Here is a 24891-nt window from a genome sequence, read left to right on the forward strand (position 1 = left end):
TTCAGTGGTTGGCACTATAGTATCTAAGCCCTCATTGCATCCATTTTCCTTCACACACTTATTGCTGCCCAGCTCAGCACAGACACAGTTTGCTTACAGTGTTGAATGCTCTGCAAATTTCTTTACCTCATATATACAGAAACCCTTGCTCAGGAAAGTATTCTTATTCAGGAAGTACTTATAAACATGCTAATTTTTGAGCATGCATAGGGAGGAACTTAAACACATGTTTAAAAGTTTTCAGGATCAGGACTCAATGCTGAAAAAGCACTAGGTTCTATGTACTATCATTTTTTTTTTTTTGGCATGTAGCAGTATTAAACAGTAGATATAAGGAATGAAAAAAGGAATGTGCATATTCAACCATGAGCAACTTTAATGACAACATACATGGTAGTTGGCAAAGTTATTTTAAACCAAACCTTTTTCATGTCAGCTAATGTATATATGTTCACTCCTCAGAGAGAAACTTCTGTAACAAGGAAACTAATGGGGGGTGAGCGGGGCAGTAGGGAATGGGGAGAGTGGCAGAGGAAGAGAATAAAAACATTTATTTCTTCTTCATATGTGGTCTTACATTATTTACAATATAAACTTGACTTTTCACATAGGCAGGCTTCAAAATCTTACTTCCACAGGGCCAAATATGAAAAACATGAGAAAAACTAGATTCTCCAATTAGTGGAAGGAACATTACTAATGTTGAAAAGACAAGCACTTGAAAGTAAAATATGTCATAGTTACTTTGTCTCACTTGTGTGTATATACAGTATGATGCAGCCTTTAATTACATTATCTCACACTTTTTTCCACAAGTTATCTGTCTCATTCAGTCCACAGAATTAATGGTGCTCACTTAATGAGCAGTTTTGCAATATATTATTTTGTTCTTGTTGTTCAATGTGGCTTCAGGACTTATTTACTGTACAATATTCAACCCTCATTGTATAGTAATAATTATTGGATGGGCTTTTCAGTGGTAATGATCTCCATCATATATGAGTGATACACAAAAGTCAATTAATTTACTTTCACAGAACACATGGGGAGTTCATATTATCTTCATTTTAAGGGTACAGAGCTGAGGCATACATATTTTAGTACCAAAATTACCACTAATTTTAGGTGTTTGATTTAAGTTTAGGGAAGGGCATGGGGGATGTTAACAGCACATAGCATTATATATATGGGTGGATATAGGATTTTTAGAAGGGGGGGGTGCTTCATCTCATATAACAACCTCTATTTTTCTCTAGTTAAAGAGAAACTAGAAGATTTTCTAATAAGCTAAGGGTCTAGCACTATATTATTCAGTTTAAGATTAAAATAAAAACAAATACAACTGTATTGGAATGTTTTTGAATTTGCTAGATCAAATATTAAGTTTAAAAATACAACAAACTAGGCAAAAATGGTTAAAATAATTAAAATATATTGTTCCATTAGTCCTGTCATTATTATAATTAAATGTATATGTCTTATTAAAATTTGTAAACAAAATCTGAGCATCCTGACAATCCTCAAATACTTTGCTCAGTCATTTTTACACCTGAGTTAATATTACCACATCTGACCTACGATTTTTAGTTTGAACTGGTTGTGAAATAAGAGAGACATTACCAGAAATGTTAATAGACATCAAAATTCCAGGAGAGAAGATAGTGTGTGTAGAAAGGGTCATTAACACCACTTACAGAATGAAGAGACATTATCATGAACCAGGTAGATTATAATGAGCCATGAAGTCAGTTGACTTCCTCAGTGCTGCCTGAATAGAAATGCTGCTGCCTCTCCCAGGCTGTTGGTTTTAAAGTTAAGAGCAGGACTCAAAGGGGGGTGCAATTGAACTACTGACCCCCCCCCCCTTTATATTTGGTCCTGCCATTATATAGCATTTAATATTTTGGGAGCAGAGCTCCCATTGATTTCATTTGTACCTATAAGTATACAGCATAACTACAACTCAGGGGCCAACATCTTAAATCTGACACTCAAAAAATAAGAGAGAAGTATTTAGTACTTGCAAAAAGTTTTAAGTGGCATGTGAGCATTACATAAGAGCTCTGTTGCAGACAGATAAAATCAAAGCTGACATTCAACATCATATGCATTAGAATCTCTTCTTTTTCTTACAACCTACTTTTCTTTGCTTAAGTTTCTTTTAAACACAGGACTTTTGCCATATGGCATAATATTAAAACTTATAGTTTATCAACAAGGTTGAAAAACTCTAGATCCACTTCCTGGACCTCCTTCCACTTAGACTACCGAGCTAAGTACAGACAGTCAAAAAGCCCAAGGCTGGATTGAGTCAGTCTTTGCAAGTTAGTTTAAGCTGCAGAAATTGAACCAATAATCAAATCAACACACATTCACTTTTGATTCAGGAAATGCAGCCACACGCCTGCAGTGGCTCAAGCCAGAAGCTAGGGGCACTAGAGCATGCCTGTCAGCCACTGCCAAAGGGAAGACACCTTTCCCCTCTCCCTGCTGGAATAGAGAGGGCATGGCCAGACCCCAGACTGTGCGTAGGAGGGAGAGCAGAGGTAGTGGCATTGAATTCATAAAAGCTTGAAGAAGAATATTCCTTTCTCTGAAAAACTATAAACTGAAGAACTATAAATGCAGCCTGGGCTGCACCTAATCTTCCTGCTACCCCCCAGGTCTCTAGGATTTGTAATCTACAGTCACAGCAGCAGGACCTTCACAGTTGCTCATCACTTCCTCTTCCTGCTTCCAGGTGCCCCTGGGATTTGTAGTCTACAGTTGCAGCTAAGCACTAAGTTTTAGCAGGGCAGGGCAGTTCTGTACTTGGTGGAAGGTGAGTCTAACCTCCCTCCCTGGCTCCAGACCCCAGCTGTGGTTTGTCTCAGGTGGCCAGTGATCCAGCCAGTGAGGCCAGCAATCCAGCTGTCACTGCTCCAGCTAAAGAGCAGAAGGATGGGGCCAGCCCTGCTCTCTGGAGCAGATAACACAGTCTAACTCCGGTTTGAAAATCATGCTGGGATGCTGGGGGACTCTGATTTAATTTAAATCAGGAAGGGGTTTTGGACAGAAGTTTCCTAAACTGGTTTGATCCAAATCAGTTAAGTCTAATACTACATTCAACCAGGTTTATTTTAAACCAGTTTCAGCCATTTTAAACTGGTTTATGTATACTAAACTTCTGTTCTGTTACAGCCTTAAACGAGTTTCTGATCACTTTAAACTGGTTTATGTGGAACTTCTGTCCCTAGCCCTGGAAAAATTAACAACGGGTAAATTTATCATCTCTTTTTTGGACTTGTGATATGTGGGAATAGGACTTCCTGTTGGAGTTATTTCTGGTTTTTTTCTAGTGATGCCTAGTTTAGAATGCATGAAGAGGACACACTCTGCCAAAGAGGACATAAAGGAGATACCATCAAGTTCATATTTCAAATCATAGCAGTGCTAAAGCATCTCAAAGAAAAAATTTCCAGAATTACTCTCCTAACTTGAGCAAAGTAATATATTTCCCCCTAAACTTCATATTCAAACAAGTAAGATAATTTAGGGCACCTATACACATGCAGTGAGACTGCTCCGATGCACTGTAATTACAGTGTAACATGGTGGACTCAATTAATAAATACATTAATTAATAAATTTCACAGTTAGGGTGGCTAGGAGCTGGAACCAACTTCCTAGGGAAGTGGTGCTGGCTCCTACCCGGATCTTTAAGACGAGGCTTGATGACTACCTGGCTGAACTCATTTGATTGCAGTCATTTCTCCAGCCCAGGCGGGGAGTTGGACTTGAAGATCTACAAGGTCCCTTTTGACCCTACTTCTATGATTCTAAGATTCTATTAAATTAATTGACTCTTCTGGACAGTGGTAATTAACATACTCCAGGAGACTCCAACATTAAAGGAATCATGCTGAAAAATGGTGACGGGGCTCTTTACTAAAGCTTGTTTGACAAGCTTTAGTTAAAGTGCCCCCACTGCCATTTTTCAGTGTGGGGGTACTGACATACATGCTGCTCCAAGTGTTTTAATTAGATATTTCACTAAGATTTAGCTTGAGATACCTGGCAGTAAAACAAATGTAATCCACCCTAAAAATAGGTTGTTAAAAACAATTAGTGATTATGCCTATAGTAAATAGTGCCTACAAGGAACTGAATCAACCTAAAACTCATTTAAATCCATTAGAAATAAAGATATACTTACAAAAGAAATCAAGGACTATTTTGATGCTGAGAGCATGGAAGGTCTCTTACTCAATAGATACCTAGTTGATTACTTTAAAATATTTAGAAATGAGTAACTCAAGCTTTTAGATAGATTGGAGACAGAGGTAACAGATATACTACTAGTCTTTATTTTGGGACCAGTTCAACTGATCAATAATGCTGCCAAATTGTAGCAAAAATACTAATCAGCATTGAGCCAGCATGAAAATGAATACTATAAACAAAATCAACCTTCACCCTGACTGCATATCTTTTATGAAAGTTACGTTTTAGTTTGATCTCAAAACAATAAGATTGATAGAGGAATCAGTGGGGGAAATTCTATGACTTTTGTTGTATTTAGAAGGTCAGAATCATGATCCTAGTGTCTAGCCTGACTACAAAATCTATGTATATTGTAAGGGAAACATATTCTTTTCACTCTTTATTATCACCAGTGATGTTTGAAGCAGAGTTCAGTCTGATTTAGGGCCCTGCTAAACACTGAAATTAAAACTAGATAGAAACAAGCTGTAGAGTTGATACATATTTTCAAGCACTAACTTTGTAACTGATTGACTCTTTTTAGAGTTGGATAAATATTTTTATGATATGATAATTACTTTGCATATGTGGCCAGTCTAAATTTATTGTGCAATTAATCAGTTAATTGTATGACAAATATTTTATATGTGTGACTGATCTTACACTGAACCTACAGCTAGTCTAAATTTATTCAGTGATTAACCAGGTAATTGCATCATATATATAACATGTGGCTGGGGTCTTAGTTATCCAAGAGGAAAAAAAAAAACTACATTTATAGACAGAGTGCTGATGCTTCTGTAATCTTACCTGACTCTAATCTCCATCACAGCCTCTGCAACTGGTTCCTGTGTATGAGGGTATGTTCATGCTTATACCTTGTTCAGTGAAGTTAGCTTAGATTTACACCAGGCTAAGCCAGCAGAATTTATCTCCAGGACATGTATTTGTGTGTGTGCATATGTATTTGTATGTGTGATGGCTTTATTTATGAAAAAAAAAGACTTATTATTTTGGAATAACAAATAATTCTTGAATACCCAACAAGCTGTTTCCTATCTGGCTGATACAGAATAACTGCAGCTCAAGGTTACTGCTTTTATTTTCAAAGGTTTTCTTCTTTTCATGAATACACCTTTCCTCCTGCTGAGCTCAACTTCTGCATGTCTTTTTTGTTTGTTTTGTTTTTTGCTTTCCAATTCCACCAGGCTTCAGAAATTATGCATATAAGTTTGGAGCTAGTATAGAGCAATCCAGTCACTTGTATGATAAGCAGAAAAGCATATTCTATTCTGTAAAAGTACATAACAGAATTTCCTCTTCTTTCCACTATAGGTAACTATAAGCAAATATGGCATTTTTTTATATTTAGTGGATTTTAGATATTGGATTTATCCTTCTTGGATTAGCATCCTTATATATATTACTGTCAAAGATAATTCTTTCCAATTTCCTTTCTTAATTAACACACCTTTTCAGGCATTTCTGATTAAACCCACAGATTCAGTAATTTGTTAAAACCTTATGATCAAAAGCGAATATATGTGTATGTGTATTTGTGTGTGCGTACATAAGTGTGTAATGCATATGTGATATTTTCAAATTTTAGGAGAACCAGAAAGTAATATAGATTTATTGCAAGTAATATTTAAATCCAGTGATTTGTTGTAAAGGTATATCTTAATGAAATACCTTTTTGATTTTTTATTTAAATAGTCTCCTAAGATTTGACACAAGGAATTTTAAAATACCTGAATATTGGTCCAGTCCTGACATTGGTATCGAAGTTCACCATGGAGAGCTTAGAAGGATTCAAAATATATATTGGCTTAGAAGGACTCAAAACATGGATATAATGAATAAGAATATTCAGAGCAATAACTGTAAATATTAGTAAATATTAAGAAAAAAATCTTTTGGAAGTTTTCCAAAAACTTTTGGAAAAAAACACATGACACAGGAATAAACCAGCCTATAGTTAAAGTATTTAAGAGTTTTCCATGAAGGCAAAGCAGAGCATAAATGACTGCTGTAGGTTTTCTTTAACCTTCCATTGAAGCAGCTGGTACATTATCAGAAGCAGGATATTGGACAAGAGACACCACGGTGTGATCCAATGTTATCTTATGGGGGAAAAAACCCCTTAGCTAGGGTATTTGTGTACTGTACAAAAAGCTATTTATTTCTATTAGTTTTGAATTTGCCACTTTTCAATTTCATTACATATTCCTTTGGAGAGCAATGTAATGGTTTCAATCAGTTAATACTTTTAAAACCAGAGCATCTGCTCCAGAACTTCAGAAATTAAATCTCCAGAGAGCAATGTCTTCTCAGCATCTACAGCAGCAATTAAAAGAGCACTTTTTCCGCCTGCCAAGACACAGAAAAAATTTAAACTTCCAGATTTAAGTTTCTTATAAAGCTTAAATTAAGGCATTATTAAAAAGCCTCCTACAATTCTTGGTGAAATCCTTTTCACATTATTCGTGTGAATAGTTCCAACTGAGCCAGTACAAGTCAATAAGAATAGTAACGTAAGTTAGGCAAACAGGATTTGGTCTGTCAGTCCAATCTTGTAATTTACCTACATTCAAGTTTATTTATAGTTGAATTAGTAAATACTAAATATCCTGACACTTGTTCTACACCCTGGAAAAAATAAATTTCATTCAGAAAGGGATTCATTAATCTTTGGAATCCAGGTCTTCTGAGAATTTGTAAAGATTTATATAAAATGTGTTAAACATACTATGTATTTCCTCAAAAGAATGAGCAAATTACCTTCCTGGTCTCTAATTTTCTCCAATTACCCTCAATGATTATTTTCTTTTTATCTATCATGCATGCAATGATCCAGTTCATATACTAAAACCATAGAATGAGTAATTAATTTCCCACTGTCTATATTATTTAATTTGCAATTAAATCCAGTTATGGAACTGCAGAATTTAGAAATTAAAACCTTGTTAGTTTCCCTGTTCCTACACTTATATATATAGTGTGATGTCTACAGTTTGTTTACGTCTGTGCAAAAAGACTGAAAAGGGAACATGAATGCCACAAAATCGGAATGGTAACTTTTGTATGTAATTTGCACTTACACTGGTATAAACAGCAACTTAAAAATGAATGGATTAGAAGTCCAATTGCATGCTGAAGAGGGATTATCATAGTCTGCCACACAATTCATGGGTATTGTGTGAGGTGACATTTGACAGTGGACCCATAGACTGGACACCCTACAAAAATGGCATGAAATGAACAGTAGAGCCAGATGGGAAGTTGTTTCCTGTGAAAATTTTTGTGATTTCAAAATATCCCTTCTGATTTCAGGATGTAACCAATGCCAAGGCAGGGTTTTTGTTTTCAACTGTTGTAGAAGACACTGCCCCTGAAGGAGCTGATAGCTTTGTTCGGTGGTCAGGTCATGTGCCCCGCATGTGAGAAACCCAGTTTTAAGTTTGAGTCCTTCATCATCCAGATCAGGGACGTAACCTAGATCTTGTAAGTGGTAGCCTGATCCCCAGATGACTGGTAATTCTACACAGAGGTCTGGCCAGCAACGTGCTGGAGCAGTCCTCCTTCCCCCTAGTCACAGTATATTTTGGCTTCGGACAGTCTGGCAGTGAACTGAACACAGGAGCAGCACTTGAAATCTAGTGCTACTTATTTGTGTGTGTGTGTGTGTGTGTGTGTGTGCGCGTGTGTGTGTGTCAGACCCAAGTGGAGAAGGCAAAACATGTGGTGCCATGTCTCCCCATCTCTGTTGCTGTTCTGCAGAACTATATTTCCCAAAGTGCCCTGAAATCACTGACACATACTCTTGTACCACTGCCAGCAGGAGCTGGAACCAGAAAGGGCAGGCAAAGCAGGTGAGGTAAAAGGTCCCCTGCTCCCGTCCAGCACCCCTCTGCTTAGGCAGCTCCTCGGGCCCATGCCTTCCTCACCCACCCTCTATTACACTACTAATTGTAGGATTAGTGTTTGTCTTTCTCTCTGTCTATATGTCTGTCTGACACACATATGTGTATTTAGGTACACATACCACCGTTCTTTCCTCCCCCACCCCCAAAGTAAGGCCTTGGTTTCATCCCAGTATTCAATATGACATTTTTTTTGAAGCCTTATACATTTTCACAGGCCTGGAAAGTGTTTCTGACCCAATTCTACTCACAGGCAAGGAATATGGGTGAAACTAATTCCATCTACCTAGGTAATTATAACATGTCAGGAAGTGGAGGTAAAAAGACAGATTTTTTTTAAAAGCCCCTAGAGCTAACCCATACATTATTTTTCATAGTAAAGTTACTAAAATAAATATATGTTCTTAACTTACATTTTCTTGTGCTTGACCAAATGTAATGTTAAATATAAATATAGATTCTGTCAATGTAATTTACATTACTTGCTCACATGCCTTTTACTCCAACCATTTTGACAGATCTAGATCAGAGCTGTTGAACTGCAGCTGCCTTTCCCACTGCATGGCAGTGGGAAAATGATTTTCAGGGTGGGGAGCATATGCTATCAGTGGTACCTGAACAGCAAAGAGGAAAGAGCTGCACACCACAGTTACATCCCATATAGTAGGAGGTTAGGCAAAGGCATGCCACTGGCACTGAATTCATGGCTGGGGGAAAGGAGGTTTTAGGAACCCATCCCCTACAGTATATGGCCCAAGGCATGTGAAGCCCCTGGCAAAGTTGGACAGCCTACAGACTACGTTATATTGGTTCATGTGAAAGGAGAAAGGTGATTTAATTTTCCTGTATTAATAGAGCTTATGTTTTTCTAAATAATTCTTCAATTGTCAATTTCTGAGATTTCAAATAGTAACGGCAGAAACTGATCAGAATAAAAAGAAATGAATCTATAGATAACAACGTATTTGAATGCTCAACAAAAGTTTGTCTCAAAAGTTTAATCTCTCTCTAATGTTTCAGGGCAACAGCTGTTTCAGTGGGGTTAAAGGAAATATTTCCCCCAAATCAATATTGCTTAATCAGAGCAAGCACATTATTGTACTCCACTCCTAACCATGACCTCAGCTCTAAAGTCCAGTACACTATCAGAAACGTGGTTTGTTCATTTTTGGCAAACTCTACTTTCTCCAGACAGGCCTTAAATTTTCACCCCACAATCATTCTGTTCTCATCAAACTTTTATACTTCACTACACATGTTGTATTTTTATTTTTTTTTGCAGGAGGGTGGTGGGTAGAAGACCGCTGTGGAAACTGACAAATTATTTGTGACTGGTCCATTACCCTTTCTGGTTCTAGTCCATTACCCTTTCTCCAAATTAAACCTGGAATCCTATTCCCATTTTCAGAGACCATTAGGTGATCTGCTTCTCCTGAGTTGCTATGACACAGACTGTGCAATAGCTTCTAGGGTTTTTAAACTTCAGTGGCTTTGGCTTTGCCAATTTTGTTCTGCTCTAGGCCCAAGCTTTTTTTTTCCTATTTGCTCCTACACAATAGGAGACAAAAGAGTCCCTATGGCTTAGAAATTAGGTCACAACCACAAAGAATGCTGTGCATCTAACTCACTGGATAACAAAACTTCCCCCACTTCACAGCACCCCTAACTTTCACAGCGCCCCTAACTCACCTGTCCAAAGTCTGGGGAAAGGCATGTATTCTATTTTAGCTTGGCTTATCTCCACTTAAAACTGCAACCAACAATTATAAAATGATCTCAAAGGTTAAAAACAGCAAGCTTGTCATTGAGCAAAATTATTTTTAAGCAATGGGTGCCAGTATAGTGTCTGATGGCTTAATGTACTCCAGTATAGTTACTTCAACTTTTACTGAAGGATGAACTGGAACATGACAATCTATTTAGCTTCTAGTTTCCTGTACTCCATGCTAAGAATGTTTTTCAGTAATGATATATTATGCACCTTACATGACTTCTATATGCCAAACAATGCCTGCAAAGATAGCTGTGTGAACTTTCCAAACAATTCTTCTTTTCCCCTTATCAAAGGTAATAACTCTGATAGTAAATTAATTTCTGATTTAATTTTTCTTACATCAAAGCAACCTGTTAAATTGTGATGTTACATATAAATTCATACTGAACTAGTTCATTTAAGTTCTATCCTATTACATTTTTATTCCTCTTATAAAACTAGAAATAATTAAATTCCCTAACTTTCCCAATCAAGCAAAAAATCCCCAGAAACAACAGAAACATTTTAAAATTAGATCCATGTATAAAGGTACTTATAATTTACTCAATACCTCATGCTACCTACTCCTTCCTTTTCAAAACATCTTGTCTTTTTCAGTTAAATCTTTTCTTCTTTTCCCACTTGAAATGGAGGATGTGTCTTTTCCAATAGTTTCCTGTTAAACATTATATTATTTAATAAAATGTGTAAAAACTCTAAAGTGTTTTGCTTCCCTGTAATTACAGATAAACTACTTTGCTACTGATATGCAGAGCTCAAGATAATTAGAATTAAACAAAAAATACATTTCACCCCCAGTTAGATGCTGACTTTTGTGGGCAGAAACTTCTCAGTGAACATGAATGTGACATAAAGCCGGGTGAAAATAGTTTGGCAACAGTGCTAAATTTACTAAAAAAATATAATCTTGAGAGTAGTGGACCTATATGTAAATTCAGATACAAGCTAGTAAATAATTTAGCTGAAAAGTATAGGGAAAAAAGAATTGACATCTTTAAAAGAAATATTTTGACACAGGATTTTTGTTTTAAAATGTATGTTTTTCTTTTTCAAGACAGGGTAAAAGAATGAAATGATGTAAGAATGAAGCAAAACATTTAATAACAAATCAACCCAAAAATATTTTTGGTGATAAATTTTTGGTTCACCCTCTAAATAATAATAAAAAAGCCATAGCTTTTCCATAGCTTCTACTACAAAGCTTAATTATGTACTCCCCAATGACAGCTAGGTGGTTCTGAGCTTAGTCCACAGCACAAGTGAGAGAAGCCTGAATAGTCTAAATATCATATCATTTACCAGCAGTTAAAAGTTTTTTTGGCTAGTGCCAAAGAGAGATCTAGCTATATCCCCTCACTCTCACCACACAAACTCTGTGCTAGGAGTAGATAGGTGGCACAAAGACTAACACCCCCAGAGAATCTTACTAGGGTGGTGAAATACTTCTATAGCCTGCCATGCTGCTAAAGATATTGTACAGTACAGCCTATAGGTCATGACCTTTTTTTTGAATTCCTTTGAAATAGAAAGAATTTTTTTTTAAATATATATATTTCTTTAAAATAGATACTCTTCTTTGAATTTTCTATACATTTTAATGAAAGGAAGTTCTCGGAGATTTTAAAAAGATCCTCATTTTCAATCTGGACAGATTTAAAAGTTCTTAAAGTTCAAAATCTTCACCATTATTTGCCTATAGAGAGTACCCAATATTAATTTGCTGCCAAGCTTATTTGCACTTCCAATAATTGAGGGATTTTGGAAGCTTCTGATACCCAGAAGGATGCATCAACTTTACAAATGAAAGTCTTCCATGTCAGAATATTCTGAATCCTTGGATTTGCCAAATATTCAAATATTATAATTCCTCAACCAGTTCTCCATATTGTCAACCTTAACCTGCTGAGATTCTATTATTCTTTGCATTTTCTCATTAGTCTTTTCTAATGTGTGAATTTTGCCTCCCAATTCTTCCTTTTTTCCATAATGGCAGTTTATTTTCAAATTTTATCAGGTTTATTTTAACAAGAACAGGCATTTCCAACACTATATCATCCATTTTAGATTCAGGTGAAATCCCAATGTTTCATGTTGCACTGAATTGTATTTTATATTGAAGATCATCCTTCTGGCCAGCCTATCCTGCATGTTTATCTTGTAGGTTACTCTGAACTTTCAAATCTTTTTTTGACTAAAAGAAGATAGAGGCAAACTGTAGTAATTTAGGAGAAGAGTTGATGCAAAGATGTTTCAGCCACAGAAATAATATCATTGTCCTTTTCTAGGTCCTTATGTTTTTCTAATCTGGGATGCTTCCCCCCCACCCCCACATCTCCTCAATCACCCTTACTTTTATCAGCTTTTCACCATCATCATTTCCCTCCATTCCTTTCAATTTTCTTTAACCACCCCTCATCAATTCAGCAAATGTCATCTTACAGCAATAACCATATAATCAACTCCCTAAAAATGAAAGAAGTACTAGAAAGAAAAAGCTAATAAAATGTTGGTAGGCAGAATAATTGGCAGAAGAAAAAAAAACAAAACAAGTTCTAGCATCCCTCTACTACATTTTCATGCTTCCTCCCCCAAAGGAACTCAGTACCCTAGAAGACCACACACAGTAAATCTATTCTAACCAAAACAATAAATGCCTACACCCTCTGCAGCTGTGCATAACAGAAACACACCCCTCCCATCCTCAAATGCCCACATGCGGAAAGATGGTTGGGATACTGATGCTCATTTAAACAAAACTTCATTGTAATAAGATAAAAACATTTGTGATCACTTGTCCTGATGCTCCTTAAATTTTCTGGACAAGACACTCCTTTTCAAAGAGAGTACTTCTGAGACTTTACAACAGAGCTGCCCACCCATGCTCCCAGTCTCTCCTATATAGTATTCTTTTCTTCCATCCATCCATTCTCATATTCCCCAGAATGCCATATGCCAAATGGGAGTCCAAATGACGAGTTCCTTATGGCAACTGTGATTTGCAACATGTTCATATTAACTTTCCTTTGGACAAAACACTCAGTTTAACATTCCTCTAAGATATTAATGCCAGTAGCCTTTACGCAATCAAAAAACAGTACGAAAACAGTCTCGTGTTTCCACAGCCTTACACAAACCCAACTATTATTCACAGCACTCATGAAAATAACTTGTTTGACCAGATTGAATATGACTAGTAATACAGTTTCTGATTAAAGGAAATAAAAAGCTAAACTGACCACAACTATCAAAAAAGTAGAAAAACATCCAACCAAACAATAAAAAAGAGAAAAACATCTAGTTTACAGTAGTCTTAATACCTGTTCTTCATCCAAACAGGAAGATGCAAACAATACATTATTCAGAGACTTTTTACACACTAATTGTAGGCTGCTCCTGAAGTAATTAACCCCTGGATTGTCTAGACATTAACACATGCAAACAGTTTTAAGCACATTTTAAGTAATTTAAAGTTATGCCACTCTAGGCCAGGTTACCTCTGATCCATTACCCAGCTCCTGTTCCATTATTATGTGACCACTTCCCACATATGAGGCTACTGCCCAAGTTGCAGTCCTCCAGCATCTCAGGATGCAGTGTCCCCTCCCCCACTCTCCTGTTCTATGGGTGTGCATATATAAGATGCTTTACCTGAGATTAGAGCAAATTACTGCATAGTGGACATGTCTACACTTGCATTTATGCAAAGTCAGTCCATACATTCAGTGTTACAGAGCAGTAAGGCATCTGTGCAGTAACTAATTATGCAGGTATCAAATTTATGCTCAAGTCACCATAAGTCACCACATTTACTGTGCAGTATGGGCATATATATATATATAGACATGTGCCCATACAGCGTAGTAATTTTAGTTATTGCTCAGTAAATGTTCACTTGGAGATACACCCAGTAAGCTTCACGGTCCATATGTGCAGACGCTTAACGTGCAGTAATTTGCTCTAATTGTGAGTACATTTGCTACCTGTAAATACACGTAGCAAATTAACTCAGGATTACTTACTATGCTGTATGGCACATGTTGATGGCAGCAGGGGGTAGGAGATTGCTCCCTGCCCCTAGGAACTGCCTGCTTCTGGGGCACCAGAACCCAGATAGGTAAAAAGCCCCCATGCCCTAGCAACAGGGAGCTTCCAACCTCACCCCCAATCGCAATTGTGGAGCAGTGGCTTGGGAGATTGTTGCCATCTGCAGCTATGCGATCACAATTGAAGGGCTGGGCAGGGAACAGGCTGGGAAACTGGGATTTCATAGATTTCATAGACATTAGGGCTGGAAGGGACCTCGGGAAGATCATCGAGTCCAGCCCCACACCCAAAGGGCAGGAAGTCAGCTGGGGTCATAGAACCCCAGCAAGATAAGCATCCAATTTTCTCTTGAAGGTGTTCAATGTAGGTGCTTGAACCACTTCTGATGGCAGACTCTTCCAGACCTTGGGGGCTTGGACAGTAAAGAAATTCTTCCTTGAGTCCAGCCTGAAACAGTCCTGTAGCAGTTCATGACCGCTCAACCTCGTCATCCCTTGGGGAGCTCTGGTGAACAAACATTCCCCCAGATACTGGTGGTCACCCCTGAAAAACTTATAGGTGGCCATCAGATCACCCCTGAGCCTTGCTTTTCCAGGCTAAAGAGTCCCATGTCTATCAGCCTGTCATCGTAAGGTCTGCTTTCCTGACCTGTGATCATGCATGTGGTTCTTCTCTGGACTCTGTCAAGCTTCTCCACATCCTTTTTGAATTGTGGAATCCAAAACAGGGTGCAGTACTCCAGCTGCAGCCTCACCAAGGCCGAGTACGGGGGAGAAGGACATCCTGGGATTTGCTTAAGAAGCATCTATGGATGCAAACCAGTGTTTTGGTTGCTTTACTAGCTGCAGCATCACATTGCAGGCTCATGTTCATCTAGTGGTCAATGATGACCCTCAAGTCTCTTTCTTCCATAGTGCTAGCCAGCGTAACACTGCCGAACCTATAAGGGTGCTGCAAGTTTTTCTTCCCAAGGTGGAGAACCTTGCATTTTTCGGTTTTAAACACCATCAGGTTCTCATCCATCCATTCGCTGAGCCTTTCCAGGTCAGCCTGGATCACCCGCTTGTCTTCTGGCGTGGATGCTTTTCCCCAAAGTTTGATATCATTGGCAAACTTGGCCAGTCCACTACTGACTCCAATGTCCACATCATTAATGAAGAAGTTGAACAATATGGGTCCAAGGACAGAGCCTTGGGGAACCCCACTGGTCACAGGACACCATGATGAGTGACTTCCATCAATTACTGCCCTCTAGGTCTGACCAAAGAGCCAATTTCCCAGCCAGCAGATCATGGTGGACCCAAGGCCACAACTGGCCGGTTTCACCGGAGGTGATCATGGGATACCAGATAGAAGGCTTTTTTAAAGTCAAGATATATGACATCAATCTCTTCTCCCTTGTCCAAGTGATAGGTCACCTGGTCATAGAAGAAAATGAGATTGGTCAAGGAAGACCTACCTGCAACAAACCCATGCTGGCTATTCCTTATGATGTTGGCATCGGCCAGTCCATTAAGGATGGCCTCTTCCATAAACTGTTTTAAGACCTTCCCTGGGATAGAAGTTAGGCTGATGGGCCTATAATTAGCAGGATCCACTTTCCTCCCTTTCTTGAAGACAGGCATCACATTGGCCTTCTTCCAGTCTTCGGGCAATACACCAAAGTGCCAGGAGTCCTCAAAGATCCATGCCAGGGGCTGAGCTATGATGCTTGCCAGCTCCTTCAATACCCTGGGGTGTAGATTGTCAGGGCCAGCTGACTTGAAGGTATCCAGCCTCTCAAGGTGTTTGTTTATGAGGTCAGCACTGATGGAGGGCAGGGGATCTCCCTCACCCAGACCTCCCTGTCCCGTAGTGGGCATGGGCGTCCCAAGGGACTGGTGAAAGAGCAATGCAAAGTACCCATTTAAAAGGTTGGCTTTTTTCTGGACATCAGTTATCAGTTGCCCCATCTGGTTCAAAAGGGGTCCAATGTTGCCCTTGCTTTTATTCTGGCTCCCCACATATCTAAAAAGGGTCGTTTTGTCCTTGATGCTTGAAGCTAGTTGGAGTTCAGTTGCATCCGTGGCTTTCCTGGTTTGCTCCCTGCAGGACCGGACCAGTGCAGAATAATCCTCCTTGGAGGTGAATCTCATCCTCCATCCTTTGTAGACCTTTCTTTTTAGCCTCAGGAGGTCTGCTAGATCCCTGGAGAGCCAGGGGGGTTGCTGTGCCCTCTTGCTGCCTTTCCTCCGACATGGAATAGACTTAGCTTGTGCATTGAGGATCACTCCCTTAAGAAGCAACCACTCTTCTTGAACAACCTTCTCCCTGGGGTCGTGGTCCCTTAGGACCTCACTGACAAGCCTCCTGAGCTTGTCAAAGTCGCCTTTCCTGAAGTCAAGGACTTCCGTGTTGCTGGCTGACTTGCCAGCTTTATGGCAGATGGTGAAGGTGATCAGCTCATGGTCGCTGTCACCCAGCTTCCCATCAAATCACTAGGTCGTCGATTAGGCCATCCCCAGTAGCCAGTACCAAGCCGAGCAGCGCTTTGCCTCTCATTGGCCCATAGACTTCTTGAGTCAGGTAGAGGTCATCCACGCATGAGAGGAAGCTTTGTGACCACTCAAATTTTGCTGAGTGATCCTCCCATGAGATGTCCAGGTAATTGAAGTCACCCATGACAGCCATGGTACTGGAGCATGCGGCCTCAGCCAGTTCCCAGGTGATCTCCTGGTCAAGTTTTTCGCTTTGGTTGGGAGGTCTGTAGTAGACTCCCACTGTTGTGTCCCCTGTGCCGTGTTCCCCACAGATTTTAACCCAGAGGGTCTCCAGTCATCCACCCTGGTTGCCAATATCAGCTTGCAGGGATGTGTAGCTTTGCTTAACATAGAGAGCTACACCCCTGCCTCTTTTATCTACACAATCTCTCCTGTACAGGGTATAGCCTTCTATACCCATGGTCCAGTCATGGGTGGAGTCCCAGCAGGTCTCTGTTATCCCTATGATGTCATAATTATTTGCATTAAACAGGAGGACGTGCTCCTTCTGCTTATTCCCCAATCTCCTGGCATTTGTGTACAGGCAGGCAAGTGTCCCCTTAGGGGCTCTTGCCTTGCCCATGGATTGTACCAGGGCTGGGGCAGGGGTGGGCTCCCTTAAGTGCTTTGGCCTGCTGGCTTTGCAAAGGTTGCTGAGCAGGCCAGCAGTGCCGGTTGTCTCCCCATCCCCCAGTGGGCTTAAAGCCCGGTGGAGCAGGTCAGCCAGTCTGGCTGAGAAGAACCTCCTCCCCAGGGGAGAGAGGTGGAGGCCATCTTTTCCCAGCAGCTCACTGCCCCTCTCGTGAAAGAGCAGGCTGTGGTCATGGAAGCCAAAGCCTTCCCTATGACACCAGGCCCTCAGTCTTTGGTTGACTATGTGGATCCTCCTCTCCCTCCTCAGCCCATAGCCTGAGACTGGGAGGATCAATGAAAACACCACATGTGCCCCCAGACCCTTTAGCCCTGCTCCCAAATCCCTGTAGCACCTCATGACCCAGCTGGGAGCACTCTGAGCTGTGCCATTGGTGCCCACATGAATAAGGAGCATGGGATAGTGGTCTGTGGGCTGGAGGAGCTTAGGGATCTTCTTCGCAATATCCCGGATGCAGGCCTCCGGGAAGAAGCAAACTTCCTGGGCTAAGGGGTCAGGGCAGCAGATTGCCCCCTCAGTCCCCCTCAGGATGGAGTCTCCCACAACAAAAACTTTACGTTTTGCCTTGGGGAGAGCGGGGGCAGTAGCTGCAGTTGAACCTGTGTTGCCTGTGGGAGCTGGCAATTCAGCAGGATCTACTGGAGCAGCAAGGGGTGCGTACCTGTTGCTAAGCTCTGGTGGGGCATGGGCCTTGGTGCTGTGGGCCTTAGGGCCCTTCACCACCTTGGTCCAAGCCCCTGACTGGACAGAATGGGAGGTCCCAGAGTCTTCCTTTGTGCTGGAAGGAGACCATGGTCTACCCTCCGGCTCCTGGGGGAGAAGGGCCTGGCAGTAGGAGTCTATCTCCTGCTCACAGTCCCTGATGGCATGCAGTCTCTCTACTGTGGCCTGAAGCTCTTCCAGCTGGCACACCAGAGATCCCAAAAGGGAGCAGAACCCACAAGGAGAGGTGGCCATGCTCCGGGCCCCAGAGCCTGAAAAAGGGACAGGTAGCCCCCTCAGCCAAGAACCAGAGACTCCATCTGTGTGGAGCCCAGAACCATGGGTTCCGTCTGGGTGGCCATTTCTGAGGTGCCGGTGGGGAGCCACAGAGCCCGAGGGGACCCTTGGGGTGAGGCGCATGCCCATCCATGTCATGCTGCTAGTAGGCTGGCTACAGCTGAGACTGTCTACCCTAGGGGGCTCGCAGATAGGGCCTTAGGCCCTCCTGTGCACCCTCCTGAACGAACTCCATGCTAACTCATGTGCTGGCAGACAAGCGTGCCTGTTTGCGCAGCCTGTTCACGTGGCTCTGGTCACGTGACTCCCTGGGGGGGCTGGGTGAAGTAGGAGCCTGGGTGGGGCGAGACCCAGCCCAGCTCCACTAAGCCGCCTCCTCCCACTCACTAAGGGGTTAACCCCCATCCACCACAGGCCCCACTTACTTCCATCAGTGCTGGGGGTCAGCGGGGGGCTCTGCGGATACTAGGGGGTGTCTGGGGGGCTTCAGGGGAGTGGGGTCACAGTAGGCTTTTATCCTTGTGTCTCTCGCTGTTCTGGAGCCTAACTGATCATGTATCTAGGCAGTTACTAGGCTCTCCAGCCCACAACCAGTGATTACAGAGCAGGTGCTGGAAACTGTCCCAGTCAGGCACAGTTCCCAGCCCTGTTCCCTGATTGGGTAATCAAGGCAGGGAGCTTGGAAAGAGCTTAATGGGAGGGGCAGATCCCAGCCCCCTGCCCTGATATGCCAGTGGGGCAGCTAGCAGTTTGTCCCCAGCTGGGAGCCCAGCCAGGGGCTTGCTGCTAGCTGCCCCACTGATGGATTGGGGCAGTTGGCTGGGACCTGCCCCTCTCCTGCAGCTCTTTCCAAGTCTTCTACCCCTAACTGGTGAGCTGGGGCCAGGAGTTCCCTGCTGCTAGGGTAGGGTGACATTTTCTCTGCCAGGTCTTCCATGGTGGAGCCCACCTCAGCAGCAGGCAGCCCTCTGAGGGAAGGAAACAAACTCTCAGCCCCTGTCAGGAGACAACCATTTCCCGACTCTGTGCTCCCTGCCTAGAGCTCCCCTGGCTGCTTCATGGGGCCAGTGCAGGGCTGGAGGGGGAGTCAGCAGACTGCTGCCAGGAGCAGCAACTCTGCTCCTTCATCCCTGCATGTGTAGATGCCTGCCCCCCACAGCATTTACATGTATAGACCTGCCCTGTGTGGACAAACTTTCCACCCCCTGAACTCTACTGCCTAAGGGGTAGTTCTAGGACCAGTCCCATTCCTGCCCCAGTGCTGTGACCTTTCCACTTGTGGAGGTACAACTCCATGCAAACAGCCTGTAGAGCACATGCCAGCCAGGCAGTCACAGGGTACAGAGGGTCCAGGAGCAGAGTCTAGCGGGGTAGCGGGGACAAATAAGGTGAGGGGCCAGATCAGGTCCCCGTGAGCTGTGGCTGGAGCAGTACCTCCCTAAGAAAAATCTTCTCTCACTCCCCGAATCTCCCAGCTACCCTAGGAAGCATGACCAATACCCTCTACACCCCAATCCCAAATCCCAATTTATTAAAACAGGGGGCCTTCTTTAATTTACTTCCTCTTTAGTTCTTTTTTATTTATTTTCTTTTACTTCATTCTAGGTTATGCTTCGATGGCTGACTTCCTTCATTTCACCACCTTTCCCCTACCCCTTTTCCTTTCCACCTCCCATTAGATTATCCACTTCCCATTTCCTTACCTACCTCCATCCTATTAACTCTGTGCCTCCTAGTTTCATGTGAGCATCCCCTCCAGCCCACCTCTCATACCCTGCCCCCTGCACCTAAAGCAGAGATAGAAGCCTGTCACTTCTCATCATCCCTGTTGTGGTAACTTACAGCTGAGGCTCCCAGTGAGCCCCTTCTCTGCAGCCCTCTAGTGGCAAGTCACAGCAGTGCAGGTGGGGGACAGCCAAAGAAGGCTTTCAGGCTGAAAGGGATTGCTCCAAACTCAAGCTAGCACTGAAGGCCTTATTACACCTTACACTGTAAGTCAGAGAAATGTGCTGGTGTTGTTTCACTTGGTGTTGTTCGACTTAGCAGAGCATTCACATTTTAAGGCAAAAAAAGGTCTCTGACTGTCTTTCACCTGAACAGCTATGACTTACCAATAGAGCTTGGTGAGCAGGGGAAGGACTAGGAGCCCTATGTAAGAAAGGGCCTGATCCTTTTTTTCTCCAGAGCTCACCCCCTGCACTACTAGGCTGCTGGCCAGCTGGGTACTGCCTGAACTCCAAGGGGCCCAATCCTTCTTTTCTCTGGAACCCACTACCCAGCACCACCCCCATCCAGGCTGCTGGCTGACCTGGTACCACTTGAATTCCACAAAGGATTGGGCCCCTTGAGCTCAGGTGGTGCCTGGTTGGCCAGCAGCCCAGTGGCCGAGCTGGGAGCAGCGAAGTGTGTGTGTGTGTTGTGGGGGAACTCCAGAAAAAGGGAAAAAAAAAATGATAAGGCCTGTTGGAGCTCAGGCAAGGCTTTGTCTGATGTCCCTGGGGGACAAGATGCTATGGCCTGCCCCACAGCTCCCTGGCATCCCCATTAACTCAGAGTTACTGCATCTTAGGATGCTGGAGGACTTGAACTTGGGTGGAATAGCTGTAGAGGGTGTTCACACCTCAATGGAAGACAAGCACAATTAGGTGGATTAGAGATAATCCTTCCCTGGAATAGTCCTATTTGTTTTCATTAGCAGCAATTTCAGTGAAGCGAGCATGGGGCTTTGCCTCAGAAACCTCAAACACAGACAGCGCCTTAGATTATAAGCTTTCTAATGTATGGCTGCTTCTTTCATCCTTCCTTTTCCTCTGCCACCTCCTTCATAAGAATGCTTCCTTGGTGGAAGAGGGGCAGGCTGTCCAAGAATAGGACACAAAGAGAAAAACTTCTCTGTAATATTCATGTAAAACAAAAGGATATCCAGTGCCAACTGCAGACCCAGAGAATTCAGACAAAGAAACAAAGCATGGCATTACTCAGTATTATCAAAATCAATTGGCTTATTAGTATAGAAAATAGCTTATTACTATAAAAAAACAACTGACTTGTTGTCCATACTTGACATTGACAAATATAGAGAAAAGACTTACAGCTGCATTATACTTTCATAAGATTTTATGAAAAGCTACATTTTATAGCTATTCATCCTCCCAAATACTTCCACTTTGAGAGTTATTTCATATGTTTCCCTTTAACTAGAAGCACAATACAAACTGAATAAAGCACAGTCACCTCCCCTTAAAGTGTGTCAGGGACTTGAAACTATATATCTGGTGTTAAGCATAAGAACCAAACAAATGGAGGGAGTATAAAAGTTTTATTCTGAAAATCTTTTACAATTGCTCTTTGCATTCACCCTTGCTGTATTGCACATTTCGTTTCTTCCAGTTAAAACTGTACAAATCACAAATATCTTCTAAAGCCTGGCTGATAGGAAACTGCTGCTCTGGAATGCTTAAGCAGCTCTCTATGAAAATTGGCTCCTGTGGTTTTATGTCAGCACTTTGTGTGCCTGTTCAGTTTCAGCAGTGATAGACATTTCAGTTGGAAAGAATTCTTAAGGAAGTAATAAGCTACTGAAGTCACACACAAAAACCAAAGATGGAAGGGAACTCAGGAAATGGCAAAGGAAGAGAAGTTTTTACTGTGAATTTCATTTTGAATAATAGGTAACTGCTTATATAATATGATTATTTTACTTGTGTTTTTGTATATGTTGTTTCTTATCCAGCTCTCTCATGAGGGTAGTTCTTGCAACTTAACACTGTAGAAAAAGAAGGGGAGAGGATTCCAGTACATAAAGAGCTGATTTACACCTGATCTGATCCTAAACAATAAGCTTAAATGACTTCAGACATCATGTCTATATGTGCAATTAATGTGTACAAATAAACTCTAGAACTTATTGCTCCCAAGATTTTTGCTGCCATGCCCACCATTTGTACATACACCTAGGAGCAAAAAACTCCAGAGCATATTGCTCCAGAGTTTATTCATGCACAGCATGTGGAACCCAGGTGGAGCCTTTAACCACTTTGGAGCCCAGTTGGAGCAGCCTGGGTTAGCAAGGGATGCAGGGGTTCAGCCTACCAGCCCAGGCCTGCTTTGACCAGGCTTCACATCCTGCACAGCAGCTGACTGGAGCACAAGGATGCTTTAGTGCAGGAGCTGCCTGCCAGGTAGTCCTATCCTGAAGCACCATTGTGCCTCAGCCAGCCCCTCTGCAGCATGTGAAGCCTGGCTGGAGTGGCCCTGGGTTGGCAGACTGAAACCCTGGGTCCCCTGCCAACCCAGGCAGTTCCAACTAGGCTCCACGTGCTGCAGAGCAACTGGCTAAGGCACAAGGGTGCTGCCTGCCAGCTATCCTTGCACTGAAGCACCCTGTCCCCCAGCCAGTCAAGGCAGTATCTACATAGGGTCTACACATTAGTATTTTATACGTACTAATACTCTATAGAGTTTATTAGTTTTGTGTAGCCTAATAGGGGCACACATGTAGATGTGAAACCATTTACTGCACTATAAATTAGTTAACTGTGCAGTAGATATCTCGTGTAGACACCCCCAGAGACTACAATAAGCTTTTGCTGTGTCCTATGAATCATGCAATATTATTGCTGTCCCTCACAGACTTAGCATGTAGAGCTTACAGATAGAACAAACATACCAAGTAGCACTTCCACTTATTTTTATGAGTTTTAAATCAGGTGCTTGCTGTTTCAGGTCATATTGGTCAGGGATGTTTTCTGTTTATAAAAGGAAATTTTTAAATTCATAGACTGTTTAAGTACAACCTTCAGTGAAAAAGAAACAAAAAAATGTGGTTTCTAATGATTGTCATAAAACTATCTTTAAGAAGAGATGTTGATAAAGTGGAATTATCATGGCACCCAAAATCTTTTAACTATCTATTCAAACATGGCTGGGTGCCTGGGGTGGCCCCAGATCTCTGTTGGTGCACACAGCAGTTGCCCTTGTTACCCCACCCTATTTATGGTACCTTACCTATTTATATCAGAAGGAGCGGTACCATTATCGAGTCTAGTCTCTTATATAAAACAAGACCCAGAATGTCACTCACTTAACACATTCTTAAGACCAATAATTTATCTGATAATGCAGATCTTCTATGAAGGGATTTGGCTTCACTTCTATGACTCCAAAATATTTACAATCCACCACTTTGCTTGATAGTTGAATCCAATTCTCTGAGAAGAAAACATCTATCTAATCATTCTCTGGGAAAACATAAATCTTATTTCTAATTTTAGTTTGTCTTATATCTGCTTCCAGCATTAAGTGTGTATTTTTCTCTGTTAGACTAAACCCTTTAGAACAGCCCATTAGTATCTGTAAAGCCCTCGCCCTTCAAAGGAACTTATACATTGTAAATATATTAAACATAGAGCCCTCTCTTAAAAGTGTCGCAAGCCTCCCCTTCCTTCCCCCCCCCCAAAATAAAACCCTAAAATATTTCTTGAATGGAAGCCCCTCTTCCCTGCAAGGAAATATATCACTCACTATAAGCCTTGTAGATCACTGGGAACAAATGAAAACCATTCTAAATATTCCTGAGGTATCACAGTGATTTTCTGCAGATGCTCTTTGTACCTTGAAATTTAAAAGAATTACCACGTAGGAAGAGAAGGGAGGGGGCTGAAGCTGTATATCTTGTCATCTAAACAAAGGCTTGGATCTTTCAAAGGCATGCACACATTGGTTGGTTTATGCATATTAGTAGTTTTCCTTGGAAAGCACCATCCTTCTAGTAGTACTAGAGAAAGCAAAGGAAAGGGGTTGCTTACTCTCTCATTTACAGGCTGCTTACAATCAGAACAACCAAAGTTTAGCCTGGAGCAGCACTTTGGATGTTCCTATTTGCACTCGTGACTTCTGTAGGCTTTTTAAGTCATGCAGAGTTGCCTGGATATAGCCACACCCTGAGCACTCACAAATTGTTTTCTCTAACCTGGTCTGGCCCTTTCCTACCCAGGAACACCCACTGCCTGGCTCTCTATTTTGTATAGAGATTCTCTACTCAGAGAATATTCTGTACTTATAACTATTTTATGGATTATTTTAATAGTATATTGAGTTTAATGGGATTAATAGCCTAAATTATTCAGATGTGTATATTTTACAGGATTGGAACTTCAATATAGGGTACCGTGCATGATTATTGTTTACATAGCAACAAAGGTGCTATTCTTGGCACTCTCCATATACACCTTCAATTCACAGCATCAGTATATGTTTTGGCTTCAAAAAACAGTTGCACATGTAACTATTCTTCGTTATTGCTGGCAGCACACACAGGAATAACAGAGAAACTGGAGATGCTGGAGAATTAATGTGTACCCATTATTAGAGGATCTCTTGAAGTGAGAGATTGATGGAATCAAAACTTTATATATCTCTCTCAACAACTTTAGCTATGAAATTTCAAATTGCACCGTGCTGGCATTAAGTGAGAAAAAAAGAAGCTATTTTGATTATTCTGCAAAAGGTCACCTAATTCTCCTTGTAATATCTGAACCATGGTAAATAAAGAGGAAGTAAGCACACACTGAGACTGAATATGATGAACAACTTTTTGACCCTCTCTTAACCAGTCAAGGAGTGACATGAAGCTTAATCAAGTGCTGAACTGGCAGACAATGCAAAATCTAATTTAGAACAGAAGGAATCTGTTTTCTGAGGGTGAATGAGTCATCCATAAAGGAGAAAAAATAATGA

This window comes from Crocodylus porosus, unplaced genomic scaffold (assembly GCF_001723895.1).
Source record: "Crocodylus porosus isolate Cpor-Errol unplaced genomic scaffold, CroPor_comp1, whole genome shotgun sequence".
Classification (NCBI taxonomy): Eukaryota; Metazoa; Chordata; order Crocodylia; family Crocodylidae; genus Crocodylus; species Crocodylus porosus.